This window comes from Callithrix jacchus, chromosome 9 (genome assembly GCF_049354715.1).
Source record: "Callithrix jacchus isolate 240 chromosome 9, calJac240_pri, whole genome shotgun sequence".
NCBI lineage: Eukaryota > Metazoa > Chordata > Mammalia > Primates > Cebidae > Callithrix > Callithrix jacchus.
The window spans coordinates 11,807,596-11,827,720 of record NC_133510.1 but is presented as its reverse complement, the minus strand read 5'-3'; the positions used below and the strand labels follow the sequence as shown (position 1 = coordinate 11,827,720).

The following is a 20,125-nucleotide window of genomic DNA, read 5'->3' as shown; positions in this document are numbered from 1 at the left end:
GTAGCACATGCCTGTAATCCCAGCTACTCAGGAGGCTGAGGTCGGAGAATCACTCAAACCCAGGAGGCAGAGGTTGCAGTGAGCCGAGATCACACCGTTGCAGTGCAGCATGGGCAACAAAGAGTGAAAATCCATCTAAAATAAAATTTAAAAATACAAAAATTAGCTGGGCACAGTGGCAGGTGCCTGTAGTCCCAGCTAGTCGGGAGGCTGAGGCACAGGAATCCCTGGAACCTGGGAGGTGGGGGTTGCAATGAGCCAAGATCAGCCCATGGCACTCCAGCCTGGGCAACAGAGCAAGAAAAAAAAAAAAAAAGATTAGGAAACAGCAGATACTGGAGAGGTTGTGGAGAAATAGAAATGCTTTTACACTACTGGCAAGAGTGAAAATTAGTTCAGCCATTGTGGAAGACAGTGTGGCAATGTGGCAATTCCTCAAGGATCTAGAACCAGAAAAACACTTTGACCCAGCAATCCCATTTCTAGGTATATAGCCAAAGGATTATAAATCATTCTACTATAAAGACATGCACACAAATGTTGATTGCAGCACTATTTATAATAGCAAAGACTTGGAACCAACCCAAATGCCCATCAATGTTAAACTGGATAAAGAAAATGTGGCACATACACACTGTGGAATACTTTCTAGTCACAAAAAAGAATGAGTTCATGTCCTTTGCAGGGACGTGGATGAAGCTGGAAACCATCATTCTCAGCAAATTAACACAAGAACAGAAAACCAAACACCACGTGTTCTCACTCGTAAGTGGGAGTTGAACAATGAGAACACATACACACAGGGAGGGGAACATCACACACCCAGGCCTTTTGGTGACTGGGGGCAAGTGGAAGGATAGCATTAGGAAAAATATCTAATGAATGTGGGGCTTAAAACCTAGATGACAGGTTGATTGATGAGTGCAGCAAACCACCATGGCACATGTATATCTATATAACAAACCTGCACGTTCTGCACATGTATCCCAAAACTTAAAGTATATATATATATAAAACAAAACCACAATGAGATATCATCTTACCTCAGTCACAATGACTATGACTAAAAGGGTGAAAAATAAAGAGCTGTTGGCAAGGATATGGAGAAAGAAGAACTCTTACACGCCCTTGGTGGGAATGTGAATTAGTACAGCTTCTATGGAAAGCAGTATGGTTCCTCAAAGAACTAAAACTAGAACTGCATTTCCATGGAGCAGTCCTACTACTGGGTTATCTTCCCAGAGGACAAGTAGTCAGTGTATCAAATACATACCTTGATCTGTATGTTTATTGTAGCAACATTCACAGTAACAAAGACATTGAATATCCAAAGTCTCCATCCATGAATGACTGAATTAAAAATGTAATTACATATATGCAATGCCATACTACTCAGTCATAAAGAGAGAGTGAAATCACTTATTTTGTGGTTATATGGATGGAACTAGGGATCATTTTCTTAAGAAAAATAGGCTAGATAAGAAAATCAAATATAACAGGTTCTCACTCACAAGTGGTTGCTAAAGAATGTGTTTGCATGGATGAATAGAGTGAGATGATAGACAATGATGACTCGGATGTGTGGGAGGCAGAGGAGTTGAATAGTGGGACATTAATGAATAAATACAGTGCTTTTTATTTGAATAATGAATACCCTAATGTCGTGTCTTAAGCACTATGTAATCTATGTTACAACACCAAACTTGTAATACATATATTTGTGCAAATAAAATTTTTCAAACATTGACAGAAAATCTAGGCGTACTGCTACCCTATCCCCACCATAGAAAGAAAAGGATCACCAGTGTGGCCATAGCAGAATGAATTAGGTATAGAGCAGCCCCCAATTCCAGAGATAATCACAGCTCGATACATAGGAACTTAGCATAGCAAAAAAATTAGCGTCTTGATCTTAGAGAGTAAAAGTGGTGGCAATCAACTGGAAAACATAGAAAAGTGATATAATTTTTAAATAGTTACTGTGGGGAATTGACTTTTGGGAAATAAACAGAAGTGCTATTTGGCGTAAGCTGCAGATGAGGCTTGCTGGGATGGGCTGATAGAGGTGGAAGTGATGAAACCGGCTGCAGTAGGAAATGATTCTGAAGCTTGAACTTCACCATGATCACATAGCTAATTTGACTAGATGTAATGTGATGTAATAGGAAAAGAGAAGAGGCAAGAATAAATCCTAGTTTGCTTAATTAATTCTATGAATTATTTACCAGGACCAAATAGAGTTGAAGAGGAAGAACTTTGTAGTTGAAGGAGGGAAGAGGCAGAGGTAGGAAAAACCCCAGGAGAGAGTGGGAGGTTCCTGGAAATATTGATAGACTGTTCCCAAAACAAGGGTAGGATCAATGGTGTTAAACTGCTGAGGGGTCACAGGAGATGCAGGACTGAGAATTGGTTCCTAAAATTGGTGGCATGGAGGCACTAGATGACCTTGACAGACTTGGAGTGGAAAGAAAAAAAGCACCTTTAATGTGTGTAAGAAAAAAATAGGAGGTGAGGGGATGGGGAAATAATTATATACATATGTGTTAAGAACTTTTGCAATAAAAATGGCAGACAAATAATATGGTAGCAAAGAAGCACTAAAAGTCTTAGGAGGCCCTCTGTAGAAATATGTAATGTTTCAGTAGGTAAGAAGAGTCCATCCAGCAGGTGGCAGATGCCCGAGAGTGGCTGCAGAAGGTCTCTGGAGACAACTTCAGCAGGTTGGTGCTGCCACCCAACCCCACCTGATCAGAGGGCCGCCCCCTGTCCTCTATCCAGTCCCTGTAACACACCCTCTGGGAGCAGCCCCTTTGGGGATTCCTGGTCCTGGAGGACCCAGTTAGCTTCCCTGGGTGGGAGGGGCCCAAGGTGAGAGCCCAGCTTGGAAGGTTTTGCTCCTGAGAGCCTGAGAGCTCACCCCCTTCAGCCCCACCTCGCCTCCTGGTTTCCCGTGGTGGCTCTGTTCTCTCAACTCATGCTCTTCCTCACAGACAGGGACCTAATCCTTCACTTTTTCCTGCAGGTATACATTTTTACCCAACAGTGCCTGTGTGCAAGGGACTGAACAAATCCCTACAGATCCAGTGCAGAATAAGCCAGTGTCCCTATCCAGCTGGAGTGCACAGAAGGAGAGACAGATCTAAAGAACCAATGCATGATCAGTTATTTAATTATGGTTGTGATAAGGCCTATTTATAATATTTTGCAATCACTAATATGCATGTACCATAACCATGCACCACCACCGATCTGAGTGCATTAACTCATTTAATCCTGGCCACATTTTATGAGCACACACTGCTGTTATCTTCATTTTATGGATGAGGAAACTGAGGTATTCCAGGCTCTGTTCCCTCCTCCTGCTATGCTGCAGTGGGGAGCATGCAGAGACTAAGGGAATGACAAGCACCTCCGAGGCTCTCCAGCTGCACCCCCCAGCCCCTTCCTGCCCCTTCTTCCTGCCCCTCTATCTGACCCAAAATATCAAACCACACATTTCACCTGCTTCCTGCAACATAGAGGACAAGGCAGGAGGGGGGTTGGGATGGCACAGGGAAAAAGAGGGGACGGACTCTGTGTGTGGAAGCTTGGATGCTGTCATCTGCCCGTCAGTTCCTGCCCAATCTCTTCAGCTGAGAGGCAGCACCACTGCCCAGCACTTTCCCCTGGAAAATGGGTGATTTTCTCTGTAAAGCTCTTGGTCCTTTCATTTCTTTCTTCTTCCTTCCCCCATCTCTCACTTTCTTCTCCTCTTCCTCCTTTCCCCTTTCCCCTTGTCCTCTTTTTCCATCCTTCCTTCTCCCACATTCTCTCTACTGGTTGGCATCTGGTGATCCCCAAGGTTACACAGCACTGGATCAGCTGCCTGCATAATTAGCAAATTATTCTTAATTATCCCAGAGTGGAGAGGATAAAGGTGAAGGCAAGAGCCCAGGTTCAGAATCTGCTTCTCTGGGGTCATGACAGAGGCAAGGGAAGAAGCAGTGAAACTGGGTCAGGAGTGGGTGCTCCCTACTCCCTCCTCCCCAGAATCCTCTAGGTCAGCTGCCGGCCTGACACCATCCCTCAGCTACCTGGCCCTCCTAGAAGCTGAAGTCCTTTCCTGTATGTGTGAGCACCAAGCTGGAGCCTGAGGATGACATGGAGGAGGGCTCAGGGGTCTCCCCAGGTCTCTGTGAGGCTCTTCAACACCACAGAGATTCTGTATGGCCAGAAAATGGGGTCACAGAGCATGGATGGGAGACCCAGCCTGGCTTAATGGGGACCCAGGGAATCACACTCAGGTGCAGCACAGAGGTGGGAGCCAGGAGGTGACTGGGGTGGCCTGGCTTGGTGGCCTGGGACCCTCAGTGCACACTGTATGTTTGATGATATGGGAGAGGCAGCTCAGGAACATGGTCCTGGGACAGCAGGTGCCAGCTTCCCTGACCTCCTCATTGCCCCAATACAAGAAGTCTGTCTGTCTGGACCGACTGGCTGGTGCTGTAACAAAGACCCACGTGATGCTGGGGGCAGAGACAGAGGAGAAACTGTTTGGTGCCGTCTTGTCCATCAATAAGAGAGGGCGGCTGGAGCAGCAGGTGGAGGAAGGCACAGGTGTGGGGGCAGGTGCAGTGGCCGGCGTCCTTGCCAGACTCTTCTCCAGGAAAGGCTCTGTTGAACCCCTTATGCCACCACAGTTGTACAGGCTGCACACAAGGCTCGCTGGCTACTCCTGCAGGTCTCTGTCACCTCTCACACATCCCCACCTAATCTTGCAGGTCTCAGAGAACTACTTCTATGTGACAGACCTGGGCCAAGTGCCCAAGGTGGATGTGCCATCCTACCTGCCCAACCTGCCTGGCAGACAACCTCAGGAACCTATGCCTGTCTGGACCCTGCACCATCCACTCTTCCCCTGGCACCAGGCTCAAGCCTCTCAACCCAATGGAGCTGGGCACTAGGATGGGAGCTGGGCTCCCTGCTCAGACATCTCCTTCCCTAAGCACCCCATGCTTTCTTCCACTTCCGTTTCAGACCTAGAAGATGGAGTGCTAACAGCACCCCTCATCTCCCCCAGCTGCTGCAGAGCTGATCAGTGCACCCTCATCACCACCCCAGGCCATGGTCACTGCAGTCCAAGGCAATGGACAGGATGACGGCAGAATCATCTCCTTCAGGTGGGAGCAGCTCTCTGAGGCCACCTCAGTCTCATTTCTGGACCCCAGGCAGATTTTCTGTGGAGTTGTTAAATGGTCAAAATCCTTGATTTTTTTTTAATAGCTTTTATTTCTCTTTCTACTTGACTCATAAACTAGTGGTTTTAAAAGTGTGGAGGCCTGGAATCCCTACCTCTAGGGTAGAGAGAGCCTGGACAACTGTGGCCCTAGAGTCCTCATTCCTAGCTAAACCAAGGGGGAAAAGGGTCTAATAACAAAACTACAGGGGGCAGGAACAGGGAGCTGGGGGTCGATTGTGACTGAACCCGGCACCTCCCTCCACGGCTTTCCTATTGCAGTGAGAGCCATAAGCCAAGGCAGGGAGCTGATGTGGGATCTCTTCAACAAGCTGGTCCTGAGATGCAAGGGTAGGAGGCAGGGCCAATGCCTGCTGTGGGCCAGGACATTGTTCATTCTCTCTTCCTTTTTCTTTCTGTGTTTAAGTCTCCGGGGGTTGGGGGAACCAGAGTTCCCCAATGACCTCCCTCACTCAGCCTTTTCCCTCCAGCCCTTTCATCTCTGGGGCTGGTGAGTAGCCAGGAGGAGGCTTTCCCCCTGTGTCAGACTCCAGAGCATCTCTGCCAATCCCCAGAAGCACAAGCAGAGGAAGAAGAGGCAACTGGAAATCCTAGGGGGCTCCACTATTGCTTCCTCCCCCAAACCCAGACTTGGGCTATTGCCTCAACATGAACAGAGCCAGGACAGACTCCTCAGCCCTGCTGCCCTGGAAGAGGTGGGGATGGAACTGTCCCAGGTCTGTGTGGGAACCACCTGCAAGAGCAGGAGGCTGGCTTGAGGCCATGAGGCTGGGATGGGGCTTTTGTCTGCTTGTGCCTCATCGGGGGATCCAGCCCCTGCCCCGGTGCACTCTTCAATTCCCTAAAGAGACTTCCAGAAAAAAACAGCAGCACAAATCAATAAAGAACTGAACAGATACCAACAGTGCACTTTTAAATAAGGACTGGTAGCTGTGCAGCATGCAAACACTTGGGATCAGTGACTTTCCTCCTGCCCCCGCTGGTCCCTAGGTAATGGGGGCAGAAGATCCCAGATGACCACGACCCCTTTCTCTGGAGCCAGAGGGAGAAGAGAGGTGTAGTCAACAGGGCAGCTGCTGCAGATGAGAGGGACATTCTCCCACAGGAAAAAAGATCTCAGTGATAGACACAGGGTCTCTAGAAAGAGTCATACTGTGAGCCCAGTGGCCCTTGGCATCATGGCTGGTGTCGGGGTAGAAGGTGCCTTGGAGTTTGCTCATATGATTGAGAGGGAGCGAGTTGCTACTGACTTGGAGGAACTGGCACCAACCCAGGGAGATACAAATCCAGGCAGGGCTGTGGGGTAGGTTAGGGATCAGGGCTACAGAAGGAGTGACCCAGGAAGAAGGTGGGGCAGGTGCCAAGCCCCTGGGCAGGAGCCCAGTGGCCATGGGATCATTTTAAATCAAGACCAGAGGGTGAGCCATCCAGGGCAGCTAACCTTGGCAAGAAAGGACAGAGGCAGAGGGGCCTGCTCCATCTTGCCTCTAAGAAGGTGAGCAGAACGGAGGTGCCACAGTGGATGCCACAGCTGCCACAGACTCCTGCAGAGGCCAGGTGGAAAACATGGCTCTCAGCAACACAGGAAGGGAGCTGCCCAGGGAGCACTCCAAGGACAGCCAGGACCCACTGTTTCTTCAGGATTTCCCCATTTTCTCCTGTGGGAGCTAATGCCTGTGCCTGGGTCCTGGCAGCACTCGACTCCACCCTTTCTCCTGGGTTTCACCTTTGTAGCAGGATCCCTGCAGACCAGGCCCATGACAAACACTGTCTCTAGTGGGCAGGGCAAAGAAAGGGCACAGCGCCAGGCAATGGTGTGTGTCCGTCAGGAAGAGGCTGCCTTCTCCCGGTGAAACTGGGCAGACAGAGGGCAGTGAGAAATGGGATCTCGGCACAGGGAGGCTCTTGGAAAAGGAAAAGGCAGGACTGACCTTCTGCATGGCATCAGTGGCAGGGCCAAGGCGGCCTTGACCTCCATGCTGGCTCAGATCCAGGCTAGCAGCTTGGCCAGGACAGGGGGCCAGGCATATCTCTGGTCCAGGAGCACTAAGCTGGCAAAATCCCTCTGGTGCCTGATGACCCTGCCTGCATAGGAACAGAGGCTGGGGCTCCGAGTAACACCTGCCTCCCCCACAGCACATTCCCATGGCATCCCCCTCCCCTTCCTCAGATTCATGTAAGAGACAGGCAGGCAACCCCGCTTTGCTATTCTCCCATTTTAAATCCCCCATCTGTCTACCCAGTCCCAGGCAGCCAGGCTCACCTATGGACTGGTTGACGGCCTTCAATCACAAGCTCCACCAGAGCCTTTCCTGGGGGCACCTGGCCTGGGGCTCTGGGCTGGGGGTGAAGGGGATGACCCATCAGGACCGTTTCCTGCCTGCAGCTCTCCCTGGGAAAAGACCCTGCCAGGCTTTGGAGCCAGACCAGGAGGCTTCGTGGCCAGCGCCAGCAGCAGGAGTCCAAGTGACATCACAGGGAAGATCAAGAGGGAGGGGGGGCATGCAAGCCTCCGGAGGGGCCAGGAGATGCCAGCACAGTGGGGAAGGCCTGGCTGTATAAGCCTTGGGGGTGATGCCACCCCCACCTACCACCCACTCTCCTCTCACCCACTGCAACACTGGGCACCCACGAGGGTCTGATCCAAGTAGGCCATCTTCTCCTGCAGCTCTGGAGACCTGATGTTGGGGAGGGGCATACTCACCATCACCACATACCTGGGGGAGACCGGAACAGATTTATATCTTACTTAATTCTGGAAAATTTTCAGCCGTTATCACTTACACCATTACCTCTTGCCCATTTACTCTCTATATTTTTTAATTGTTTTAAGCTGGAGGTTTTCATGCTATCCTCCATCTCTTTAGACACCTCCTTTATTTCATGCATCTTTCTATCTATCCATGTGGTACATTGGGTCACTCTATCTTCCGGTTCACTAATTCACTCTTCAGCTGTGTGTCTACTGTGAAACCTATCTAGTGGGTTGTTTAAATCAATCTCTATATTTTGGGGGATCAATTTCTTTTAAATACAGCTATGTGTTTTTTACGTAAAATGCTGTATTTATCTCTGAGTTCTTTTAACTTCAATCTTTTTTGGTTGCTAAACAGACAGAAAAGTGCATGACTTCTTACAGATGATATGTCTGTCATCCTCATCTAGATAAAAAAGAAAGGACATTGTCAGCACTCCAGAACCCACCATTGTGATGTTCCCTAGTCACTATTTCAGCCCAAGTTGCTTAATCTTTTTTAAAAATTACTTCGTTGCTTTGGTTTTACTAAATTTCCATTTCTGAACAAAATATTGTTTACTCGTCTGTTTTTGAATGTCCTGTAAATGACAATAATGAAGTAGATACTATCTGTTTGTGACATGTTTCACTTATTTTATATCTGTTAGATGTATCCACATTGTTTCAGGAGATTGTAGTTTCTTCATTTTCGTTGCGGTATAGTATTCCATTGTATGAGTAGTATGTATCACAATCGAGTTATTTATTACAATGATATTGGACATTTGGTTTGCTTCCAGTTTGGGGCTACCATGAATAACGCTGGTGAGAACAGTCACATACATTTCTGTTGATGCAGGTGAGCATGAATGTCTTCTAGGTGTATTCCTAGGAATGGGTCATAGAGGATGCACATATTTAAATCCTACTAGGTAATACCAAATTATTTTCTAAGTGGCTATCTTATTTTACACTGCCACTAGTAGTATAGGAAAATTCTGGGAAGTTGAGAAGTCCAAGATCCAAGTACTGAAAGGTTCTGTGTCTAATGAAAGCAGTCTTTCTTTCCAAAAGGGTGATGAGGATTTTAAAAAGTATGTTTTTGTTATTTGTTCCTAGCTTGATTACCTAGTGGACAGGCTTATCTGTGATTGAAGACAATACGTATGTTGTGATTGTTGGATACAGTGTTCTATGTAAGTCTATTGTATCCATTTTGCTAATGATAGTTCTCAAATAAGTATCTCTACTGATTTATTTTTGTTCCATTAGTTCTGAGACAGGTGTTAACATCTTCTATTTTGAATCTTTCTCTTTTCTGTTCTATCAATGTTATGATGTTTATATTTTGAGGTTATGTTATTAGACTCATATAAATTAAGAATTAGTATATCTTTCTGGTGAATTGAATCTTTTATTGGTATGAAATGTTGTCCTTAATAATGCTTTCTGCCTGGAGATCTGTTTTGTCTGCTAATCTGTTCATGCTAGCTTTCTTTTGATTAGTGTTTGCATAGTTTCTCTTTGCCCTTCCTTTTCTTTCAATCTTCCTCTATTTTGTTTGTTAGAGATGTGTCTCTTCTAGATATCACAAGATTGATTTTCTCTTTTTAATTCAGTCTAACCACAATCATTTTTGTCAATTGCAACGTTTAATCGATTTACATTGAATGTAATTATTAACATTTGGACTTAAGTTGACCATCCCTTAAAAGCATTTCCTGAACGTGCAACTTGTTCTGTGTTCCTAAATTCTCTCTATTCTTGACTTTCTTCTGGGGATTGAGTCAATTTTGAACCATTCCATTTCCCCCTTTTTTCCCCTCTTGGTAGTTTTACACTCTATTCCACATCTTTAATGGTTACTGCACAATCTCTGGGGCGTACAAAGTACATTATAGTATTTCTTTACTGTCTCTGGCATCTTTTGTTGCCATTGAGAAACTAGTTGTCAGTCTGATGGTTTCTTTATAGGTAATCTTTATTTTATTCTAGTGGATTTGGAATTGTTATTTTTGTCCTTGATACTCTGCAGTTTTACTAAAGCATTGACTTATGTTATTTATTCAGGTGAGTACTCCAGGTGCACTTTCGATCTGAGAATACTGGTCTTTTTTAAATTCTGAGAAATTCTCGGTTATCTTAGATATTCCCTTCCCTCCAGTCTTCTAGAACTCCTCTCAGGCTGTCCTCCATTCTATGTTATTTCTGTTGCCATTAATTCAAACTGATTTTATTTCTCTGCATGGCATAGTAGATCGATTTCTCAGAACTATTTTTCAGTTTACTAACTCTCTCTTTAATTGATCTCAATCTTGATTGTATTCTGTTTGTTGTGATTTTAAATGTTAAGGCCTATATTTTTAATTTCCATGTTTTCTAATGTGTTCTTTTTCATGTCCATAAACTTTGGTTTCATTGTATTTTTATTCTATAGTATCTTGCTGGGGTTTTTTTGTTGTTGATTTTTTTTTTTTGAGACAGGGTCTTGGTCTGTCACCCAAGCTATAGCAAAGTGGCAGGATCATAGCTCACTACAGCCTCAACCTCCTGTAATCAAGTGATCCTCCCACCTTAGCCCCCTGAGTAGTTGGGATTACAGGCACATGCCACCATGCCTAGCTAGTTTTCCAAATTTTTGTAGAAATTGGGGTGTTTGGGTCATGAGGGAGGATCCCCCATGGCATGGTGTGGTCCTTGTGATGGTGACTGAGTTTTTGGGAGATCTAGTTGTTGAAATATGTGTGACCCCTCCCCCACCAACCGTCTCTTGCTCCTGCTTTTGTCATGCGTTGTGCCAGTTCCCACTTTGCCTTCCACCATAAGTAAAAGCTCTTTGTGGCCTTCCCAGAAGATGGGCAGACGCCAATGCCATGCTTCCTGTACAGCCAAGGGCCCCATGAAGCTGAGAGCACAGAAGCTGGACTGAACTGTGGGTGGCATCTCCCGACAGCAGAGAGCCTGACCGGAGATATATTTATTGTACAAACGAGGTGAGCCCTGCTTGTCCAGCCAGGCAATCTTTTGTGTGTATAGTCAGAACCACAATAAATTCTATTTGACACACCCACCCAAAAAAAAAGAATTGTGAGTCCATTAAAACTATTTTGTTTATAAATTTCTCAGTCTCAGGTAGTTCTTTATAACCATGCAAGAATGGCCCAAAATACCTTGCAATTCAAATATAAAAAGACAAAGAATCCAATAGAAACAGTGGGCAAAGGAGATACACAAATGGTCGATAAACCCTTAAGAAGATGCTCAACAGCAGTAGTCAAGAGGAAAACACTTTAATAAATGATATTGATTTACAACTACTTGCCCTCTCAAATGGATTAAATGAAAATACCAAATTTAGCAAGGGCACGAAACACCTGAACCTCTCACACATTGCTGAAGAATAAAAACTAGTACCATCACTTTTAGAAACACTTTGGCAGTTTCTTATTCAATTAAAATATACTTTTATGTAATCTGGCAATTTCAATTCTATATTTTTAGTCTTGATTAAAACATGAAACATATTAAAACATATGTTCACACAAAGTCTTATTAATATTAATAGCAGCTTTCTTAAAAATAACCAGAGCCTGGAAACAACCAAAAGGTCCAGCAATGGGTGATGACATAAATTACAGTATATCTATGGTGAATACAATTCAGAAATAATAAGAACCTATAACAGAGTGGATGAACCTCAAAAGCATTATGCTGAGCAAAAGAAGAAAGACATCAAAGAGCATAAACTGTATGATTTCCATTTACGTGAAATTTGTATAATGGACACAATTAACATATATTTACGGAAAGCAAATCAGTGGTTAACTGGAGCTGAGGATAAGAGGAATTAAATGCAATGGGGCATGATGTTACTTTTTACGGCGATGGCAATTTTGATTGTAATGGTGACTATATGATCATATATCCACTGAACTGTGCATGCCAGGTGGATGCACATTACTGAATATAAATTATTAGTTAACACAGTTGATTAAAAGAAGTTAAACAATAAAAATTCTTTGGCCCCATTCTTAGTGAGTCCAATATAGCTGAACTGATATGGGGCTCAGAAATCTGATTTTTGACAAGCCCCATGGATAATTATGCTGCAGGTTGTTTCACTTATAGTACTGGTCTCTATAAGCACACAACTTTTGAAAAACAAGCTAACTAGGCAAGCAGAGAACATTTAGAAAAAAGTGTTTAAGTTTTGTTCCATCCCCCAACCTCTATTCTTTAGCTGGAATGCTGATCACTACCAGAGCATCCTTCAGGGTGCTATTTCCCCAACTGTGGGCTCAGCTGTGGATAAGCTTTCTTCATTCACTCTTTACAAAAGGAAGTTTGCTAGGAAGATAAATAGGAGTAAAGCAAAATAAAAACACATCACAACTGCAGAGAAGCCAATGTATTTGCATAGCACAAATCAATTCCATTAAGGTAATTTAAACCTGGCAACTGAAGGGGTTGTGTGGCCGACTCACTGGGCATGTGAATGTGATACCCACAAATACCCTTACCCTGGAAGAATGGGAGGTTGGCAGGGAGCCTGATGGGCCACCCATGTGAAGAACACAATAGTGCAACAACAGATATGCTGCAAACAGCCACAGCTCAGCCTCCTCCCCACCCTGACTCCTATTAAAGAAAGAAGGGTCATTTCCTTGCCAAATTAGATTAAACCGTACTGCCTTGTTTCCATTCATTAGTCTTTTTTTTCTGCCTGCTGTATCTTTCCCATATCTGGCCTGCTGTTCTCTCTACCTAATGAAATCCTTCTCATCCTCCATATTCCAGGTTGAATAAACCCTCCATTCTAACTTACCAGATAGATCATCATAGTCAAATGGAACCTCTCCCTACCTTAAACCCTGTGGCACTTGGTTTGAGGAACTCTTACAGAAATTTTGACTTGTGGTTTACTTATTCATGTGTGTGCTATATCTATTGTATAGACTCAAATCAATTTGATTACAGAAACAATAATTTTTTATCTATGTCAGGTGTAGCTTGCGGAGATCATAGTACATTACTTTGCATCTGGTGGGTACTTTGCATAAAATTATTGTAGAAATGAGTGAATGATTCAGTCCATGATTATTAATATCTCTAAGCTTTTGCTCATGCTATCCTCTCCCTTCCTGGAAAACCCTCCCACCTCAAGGGTTACTTCCTCCAAGAAACATTCCTGGATCTCCCAGCTGCTGGCTCCTAGAGCACTCTGGGCAAACCTCTACCTTATCACCGCCACCACCACCATGTATCAAAATTATGACCCATTTCACCCACTTATTAATAAGCTTCAAGAAGCCAAAGATTTTCTCCTTCTAATCCTTATCTTACTGCCATCTAGCCCAATGTTTGGTAATCGCATGCAATCGCATAAATGTTTGTCAGATAGAATGATCTATTCAGAAGTTTCTGGAAGTGTTATTCTTTCCACAGAGGGCCTGGTTTATTCAGTTTGTGTTCCTAGGAGGAACTGCCAAAACTGTCCTGAGGTCTCATTCCTCAGGACAACCAGCATGAACAAACATCCCACCCCAACTTTCTTCATGGCTGAAGGAAGGAGCAGGACCAGATGTTCTCGAGGGTCCCTTAGTGCTCCAGGATCCTTAGGTTCCAGGGAATTCCCCATCAGAATAAAATTGTTGGGAGCAGAAGAGGCCAGTATGGCCTCTTCTCAGCAGGTCTCTAGATGGACCCCAACCTCTGGAAGGGCTGGGCCAAGGAAAAGAATTCGCCACTTCAGGGTCTCACACCTTCCTCTCCTCCAGCACATTTCTCTCTCCCTTTGCCTCACCTTCACTTTTGCTGCTTCCTCTCTGCCAGCCTCTTCCCTTCTCTTTCTTTCTTATCTGTTTCTCTTCTCCTACCGGCCCAACCGCACCTTCCCAGTATCGCTGCTGCCTTTTCACTCTCTCACTCACTTCTGCGTCTCGCCAGTCAGATTCACCATCCTTCTACAGTCCCCTGCATTTATACTGCTTGCCTCCCACATCCGAACGTCTTGCTCGCTTTCTCCCTCTTCTCTATATCCCGCGAGTAAGAGCCTCCTCTGGACGCCAAGACAGGAGGGGCTGCCCTGGGTCATGGCACCGCCCCGCGGTGGGTGTGTGTGAAGGTCCGGGCGGCGGTGACTCGGCGCCAGCGGAGGGAGGGAAGCTAGGTCCCGGGGAGAAGGAAACAAGCTGAACTCTAGGCTGCTAGGATCCTAGTCCCCCAAGCTCCCGCCACCCGGTCAGGCGCACACAGGGCACAGGAGGCGGGTGGGCGGCTTGGTGAGGCTGCCGGAGAATCTGGTGGGCCGGGCTCTACCTCGAGGAGCTCAGGGCCATCATGCAGAACCAGCAGTGCCTCGCCGGGAACGGTGACTCGAGCCTGTAATCCCAACACTTTGGGAGACCTAGGAGGGTGGATCACGAGGTCGAGAGATCGAGACCATCCTGGCAAACACGGTGAAACCCCGTCTCTACTAAAAGTACAAAAATTAGCTGGTAGTGGTGGCACGCGCCTGTAGTCTCAGCTACTCGGGAGGCTGAGGCAGAAGAATCGCTTGAACCTGGGACGCAGAGGTTACAGTGAGCTGAGGTGGTGCCACTGCACTGCAGCCTGGCAACAGAACGAGACTGTCAAAAGAAAAAATAAAAAGAACCAGCAGAGCCTTGTCCACACCCAGCGCCAGAGCATCGACAAGCTGCAGCGGCGGCTGGATGAGCTAAGCGCGGAGAATCGCTGCTTATGGGAGCACCAGCAGCTGCTGCAAGCGTAGCCTACGCCAGGATTCCTTACCTGGTGGTCTTCCGGCTGCCGGCCTCCTATGCACCGCTGCCGCCAGTGCTGGGGCCCAGGAACTTCTTCAGCACTACGGACAGCGCTCATTCGCCCAGTCACAGCCGGCGCCTCTGCCGGCATCGTTTCAGAACCACGGACAACTCCTGACGCAACCCCAGCCGGGCCCAGGCGGCAGGGCTCACACACCCCAGGCGCTCCATCAGCACCTGAGGACACTTGGGGCCAAGGCCAACAATGAGAAGATTGCCATGCTGCCCCCGGAGCTCCTCTTCAGCAAGAATCTCCCTCGCCATCGCCAAAGGCGTCCCGAGCAGCAGACCTGAGTGAGTGGGAAGGAGCAGATGGGCACTGCCATGGTGGGAGCAAGGGAAGCAAGCGGGTGTGAGGGGACAGAGAAATCGGGTGCGTAGGAATCTAAAGGACCTGGGTGATGTGGTGTGAGGGGTGAGAAGATGTTTGGGGGCAGAAGCCTGACAGGGAGATTTGTGGGGAAAGAGGGGAAAATACCAGGGTTTGAGAAGGTTGGGGGGAATGTTGGAGCAAAAAGGAGTAACCAGATCATCGGTAGGGGCAAAGGAGGAAAGAAATTGGACATTTAAGCGATTGGGGATATTGAAACCTGGCAGCATTTAAAGGGGATAGACTGGGAGGAAGTTAGAGTGAAAATCAAACTGAAGAAAATAGAACTATTGAAATGATTTTTAAGTTAGAAAAAAATTGGAAGAGACTTTGAGTAGTAAGAGTATTTGAATGGAGAGTGGGATATGAAAAAATCAGAAGCTTGGAGGCATGTGAAGAGCTCTAAAAGGGCTGCAGCCAAGAAAGGGTACTGGGTAGAGGGGAATTCAGAAAGTGGGAGACAAAGTTGAAAAGCAGGAGTGATATGGGAAGGCAGGGGAGCTGGAAGCAGAGGAAGAGAAAACATGGCTCTGTGCAGTGGTAGTCACAGCCAAGAGTGGCTCATTTGGGTAAGTTTTCTCTGCTCTGACCCAAGTGAGCACCTTTCTTCTGAGCACCACCCAAAGTGGGGTGCTCACTTCAAAGTGAGCTGAAGGGGTTAAAAAGACTCAGTGAGACATAGATTTGACACATTCCCATCATGCACCGACACACCACATGGAATGAAACCTCATGTCCTGTACCCACCTTATGTGCATTTATTGCACCCTGGTGAGTCCTACTCTAATCTGTGTATTTTATTTAAAAATCAATTCACAATCCCTACTGGGTCAGCCTTCAGTCCAAGAAGCACTGTTGCATTCCAACCCCATTTTCCAGACAAGACCACAGACTCACTAGTCCATAGGGCTACCCCCCACCTCAGAGGTATGAGGGTGACCTCACACCTTTTCCCAGCACAGGACAGAGCCTCAAAGTACTTATAGCTGTGCAAGAACTCTGGTTGGGCAAAACCACACATGCTTATGCCTGCAAGCCTTATTCTCATTCTCAGCCAGGTAAGCCTCCCTATCATATTTTTTTCTTTTGCATATCACCCCCACTCTTACAGCACACTTCTGTTTGTTTGATCTTGTGCATGGTACCCATTAAAGTCACCCTGCTCTCAACCTTCTCTGAAGCCTGTACCTCTCAGGGTTGTACCACTCTGGGGCAATTAGTGAGAAACGGTCTGTATTATCTTCCTCTTCTGAGGCCCTCCTAGTTTCCTAGTTTGTAGTATCTCTTTGAGGATAGAGCCCAGCTTCTTCATGACACAGTAGAGTGCCTGAGTGTACCAAGAACTCTAGTAGGACTAAAATATGTTAAAATATAGGCTTTTTTATTTCTAAGGTAGATGGGCATGTATTAATTTGTATTCCCTAAAAATCAACTTAGAGAATATCATCTCATAAGGAACATCAAATATTTCTCTTGGTTTTATAATGGCTATGTTTCATTGAGTCAAAAAAGTAGTTCTGCCACTCCCATCGCCTCATTTTCTGTCAGGGACGCAGAGGCACAGGACAGTTGAATAATCTGTCAAGTGTCACTGGTTGGGACTGTTTCCAAGTTTTTTCTTACTCACTAGATTCTTCTTTCTATGCCAAAGGAAAAGGAGGCATCTCTGCTAATCCTCCCACCCAGTTCCTGAGAAAAAAGCACCGGGACCCCTGGAAGCCACATGCTGTGTTGGCCTGGTTGCTGCTCCCCAGTACTCCCCGAGGTGAAAGTCCTGGTGCCCCCTCCTATCGCCTCCAGCCACACCTTTCCTGTCTTCAAAAGCCTACAAGGCTAGTCCTTCCTCACTCTAAAGTCCTTTCAGAAAAAACTTCTGAAACAGTGTGTCTCAAACTGCTATAAAGTCATAAAGATGTTTCACAAGAGGTCCCCTAGATATACACAGATATTGGCAATTAAGCAAGTGCTGTATAACATACTACTTACTTTTGTAAAATATGATGCACTCTGATAGTTTCTATTGTGATTGCTATGCTGTGCTGTGCTATGCTATGCTATGCTATTCTTTTAAGAGCCCATTATAACTGACCAAGTGGATGTCACAACTTTCTATGAATCTAAGTCTGCAGCTAAAATACTCCAAAAATTCCAGCAAAGACAAAACCTTAGGCCTAGATTTGCCACCAGTGCCCTCTTCTGGGCAGCTTTATTATAAGTCGTGTCTTATAACATTGTTTAATTGTTATAAATATTGTTTAATTGTCAACATCTGTGTGTGTGCACTGAGTCTTGCCTGAAAATAGATGATTTATGTCTGTTGGTTACAACCTAAAGGATTTAAGAAGCAATGTTTAGAAATGTTCTGGTGAATAAAGGCCAAGCTAAAAAGGGCATTGTGTATATGTGTGTGAGACAGAGAGAGAAAGGCTCTCATCAGAGGTTGTGCAGATTTTTCTCTGCGACCTCCTCTCTTCCTGCAAATCAGCCAGAGGTGGGATCTCAGGGACCTGTCCCTGCCTCCCCAAAGCCATCCCCCATGAGGCCAGCCGGGGAAGAGGACAGCAGAGCTCACATCTCTGTGCAGAGGAGGCTGGGGCCTGTGTCTTTGTTCATCTTCACTTCATAGGTCTTGTCCTGAGACCCTCCTGCTGACACACCATGGTTGCATGGCTCTCCCAGGAAAGAACCTACAATGTTCAAGATGGAGAAAATCATTAGGCACTGCCAACCCCACACCCCTACCCTTCGCTCAGCACCCATGCACGCATTACTCATGTACACACACGTATATATGTGCACAAACATGCGCACATACACACACTTAGACACATGTGAACATGCATGCAGTTTCTGTGGCCTCATTCTCCTGTGATGGCAGGTGAAGCCATGGAGGCATGGAAGTGTTTAGATTAGGGAGAGGATTCCATGTGGGAGAACATGTGGTGCTGAATCCAAGGAGATCTGAGTCCTGACCCCAAGTCACTTACCCTCTGGCCCAAGTCACTTAGCTCACTCCATTTCTCAGTTTCCCTTTCTGTGAACTTGGAATGACATAGGCCCTGCCTAACTCAGAAGCCTGTTGTGAGTCACAAATACAGCACAGATGAGACGTTGCTCTGCGGGTGAAAAGAGCCAGCTTTGACCAAAGGGTCCTGGGCTGTGCCATAAGGTACAGGGTGGGCCCGTGAGAAGACTGTCCCCCCTCCGCTCCCAGCTGGGATAGCTAGGCCTTTGGGAATTTGTTTGACACATGTCAGATATCCCTGGCATCCTATTTTGATGGTGCCCTTGATTCTGACACCTGCTTCCTGGAGTAAAGACACAGAGAGCCTGAGCAGAGGTTAGTGAGCCTGAGTCCTTGCTGAGTCTGAATCCCTCCTGAGCTCCAGACCCTTCCACACTGAGATGTGCCTTTCCTGCTGGGACAGTCTTCTGGTCACAGGGCCATGTCTTCTTTAGCTCTGAGCCATGTGCTCTTCTTTTCCCATCTGTGCTCAGCTCAGTGCCTCCCTCTGCCTTACTGCCTACAGACCCTGCATGCCCCGCCCACTCTATTCTCCGACCCTTGAGGGCATCAGTGAAAAATCCCAGTCCATCCTTTCTGTACTGAGTGCTGGATCAGTGACCCTGGCTTTCAGCATCTCAGACAGGGTAGGGGAAGTTCTCTCAGGGAGGCCTGCAGATTGCTACCCGCCCTGCAGAGGGGAAAGAAAGATGAGAGGTGGGAACTTTAAGTGGATTGGGAGGGGAGGGAGGTGGAATGGGCTTTGGAGAGGCCTGGGGGGATGAACGGGAGATGCAGAGTGTCAGCAGGCAGGCAACAGCATTTCTGGGGGCTACTGGGCACAGGACATGCTGGCTAATCCTCAGCACAAGCAATGCCAGTGCCTGAGCTGTCTAACTTTGAGCTGCAACAAAGAGGACAAGGCCCAGGAACAGGAATGCAGGCTACACTTGTCTTCACCAAGCTGAATCTTGGCACCCTGTGTGGTGTTTGTCCCAACTGCAGCAGGCAGAGGGAACCAATGCTTCATGAGCACTGACTGTGTGCTGGGCACTCTGCTGGGTGTGTTGTGTGTTTTGCTTCACAAAGAGATGCATCTGTGGGGACAAGGAAATCCCCTGTTGTCCCCTCTCCCAGGTCCTCTAAACATCCCTCTCCTCTTAAGTCATAGAGAACAAAGTTCACAGGAAAATGCCCTTAGAGGGTGAGGAATCAATTCACCCTGAGCTGCTAAAGATGGACTTGGAGCCCTCCTTAAGCAGAGGCTGTGATGAGGCCAGCATGGGAGAGGGCAGTATGGGGACCAAGTCAGGACTTCTCTGGAATGAGGGTCTCCTGAACTACTTTCAGGCAAGGCAAGGCAAGAATTCCTTTCTGACCATGCTTCATGGGAGAAAGGGTCAGAGAGTGACCTTCCTGCTGCTGCCATTTTCTCCATTTCCTTCCATAAAATACTCAGCAGGCCAAGGGGCCACATGTTGGGGTAATGTGTTCCAGGCCCCGGCACTATTCTCCTACCTCTCTGACATTTCCTCTCTCTTCCTTTGTGGACTTCTCTCCCAGGCACCCATCGCTCTCCATCATGGGCATCCTGCCAAGGAAGGTGGGAGGAGGAAGCCAGGGATCTGAAGTGATCTGAGGGCAGCCTGAGTGGAGTGAATGAAAGGCAGTGGGGCAGGGTTAAAGGGCCAACTACATTAGGATGATTCACATGAAATTGCTGATATTTGGTCATTTTTTACCTACAAAAATCATAAGTTCTTCTGATTCAACTAAAACTTCCAAAGTTGCTTCAGTCAGGCTCATGTCCAACTGGACTTGTAGCCAGACAGTTGGGAATGCAAGGCGCTTACAGGAAGGCGACTGGGAACCTTGCGGCAAAGCTCCTCTGTGCAGCTCACAGCACAGTCACAGAAGGCAGCACATGCTCCACTCGGGAAGTGCAGGGGACTCC

General features: G+C 46.7%; 1 pseudogene; it reads right to left on the bottom strand.

Moving 5' to 3' along the window:
* Positions 1 to 6,903: 6,903 nt before the first annotated feature.
* Positions 6,904 to 7,943, bottom strand: LOC128928670 (ATP-dependent DNA helicase DDX11-like; annotated as a pseudogene).
* Positions 7,944 to 20,125: the final 12,182 nt, after the last annotated feature.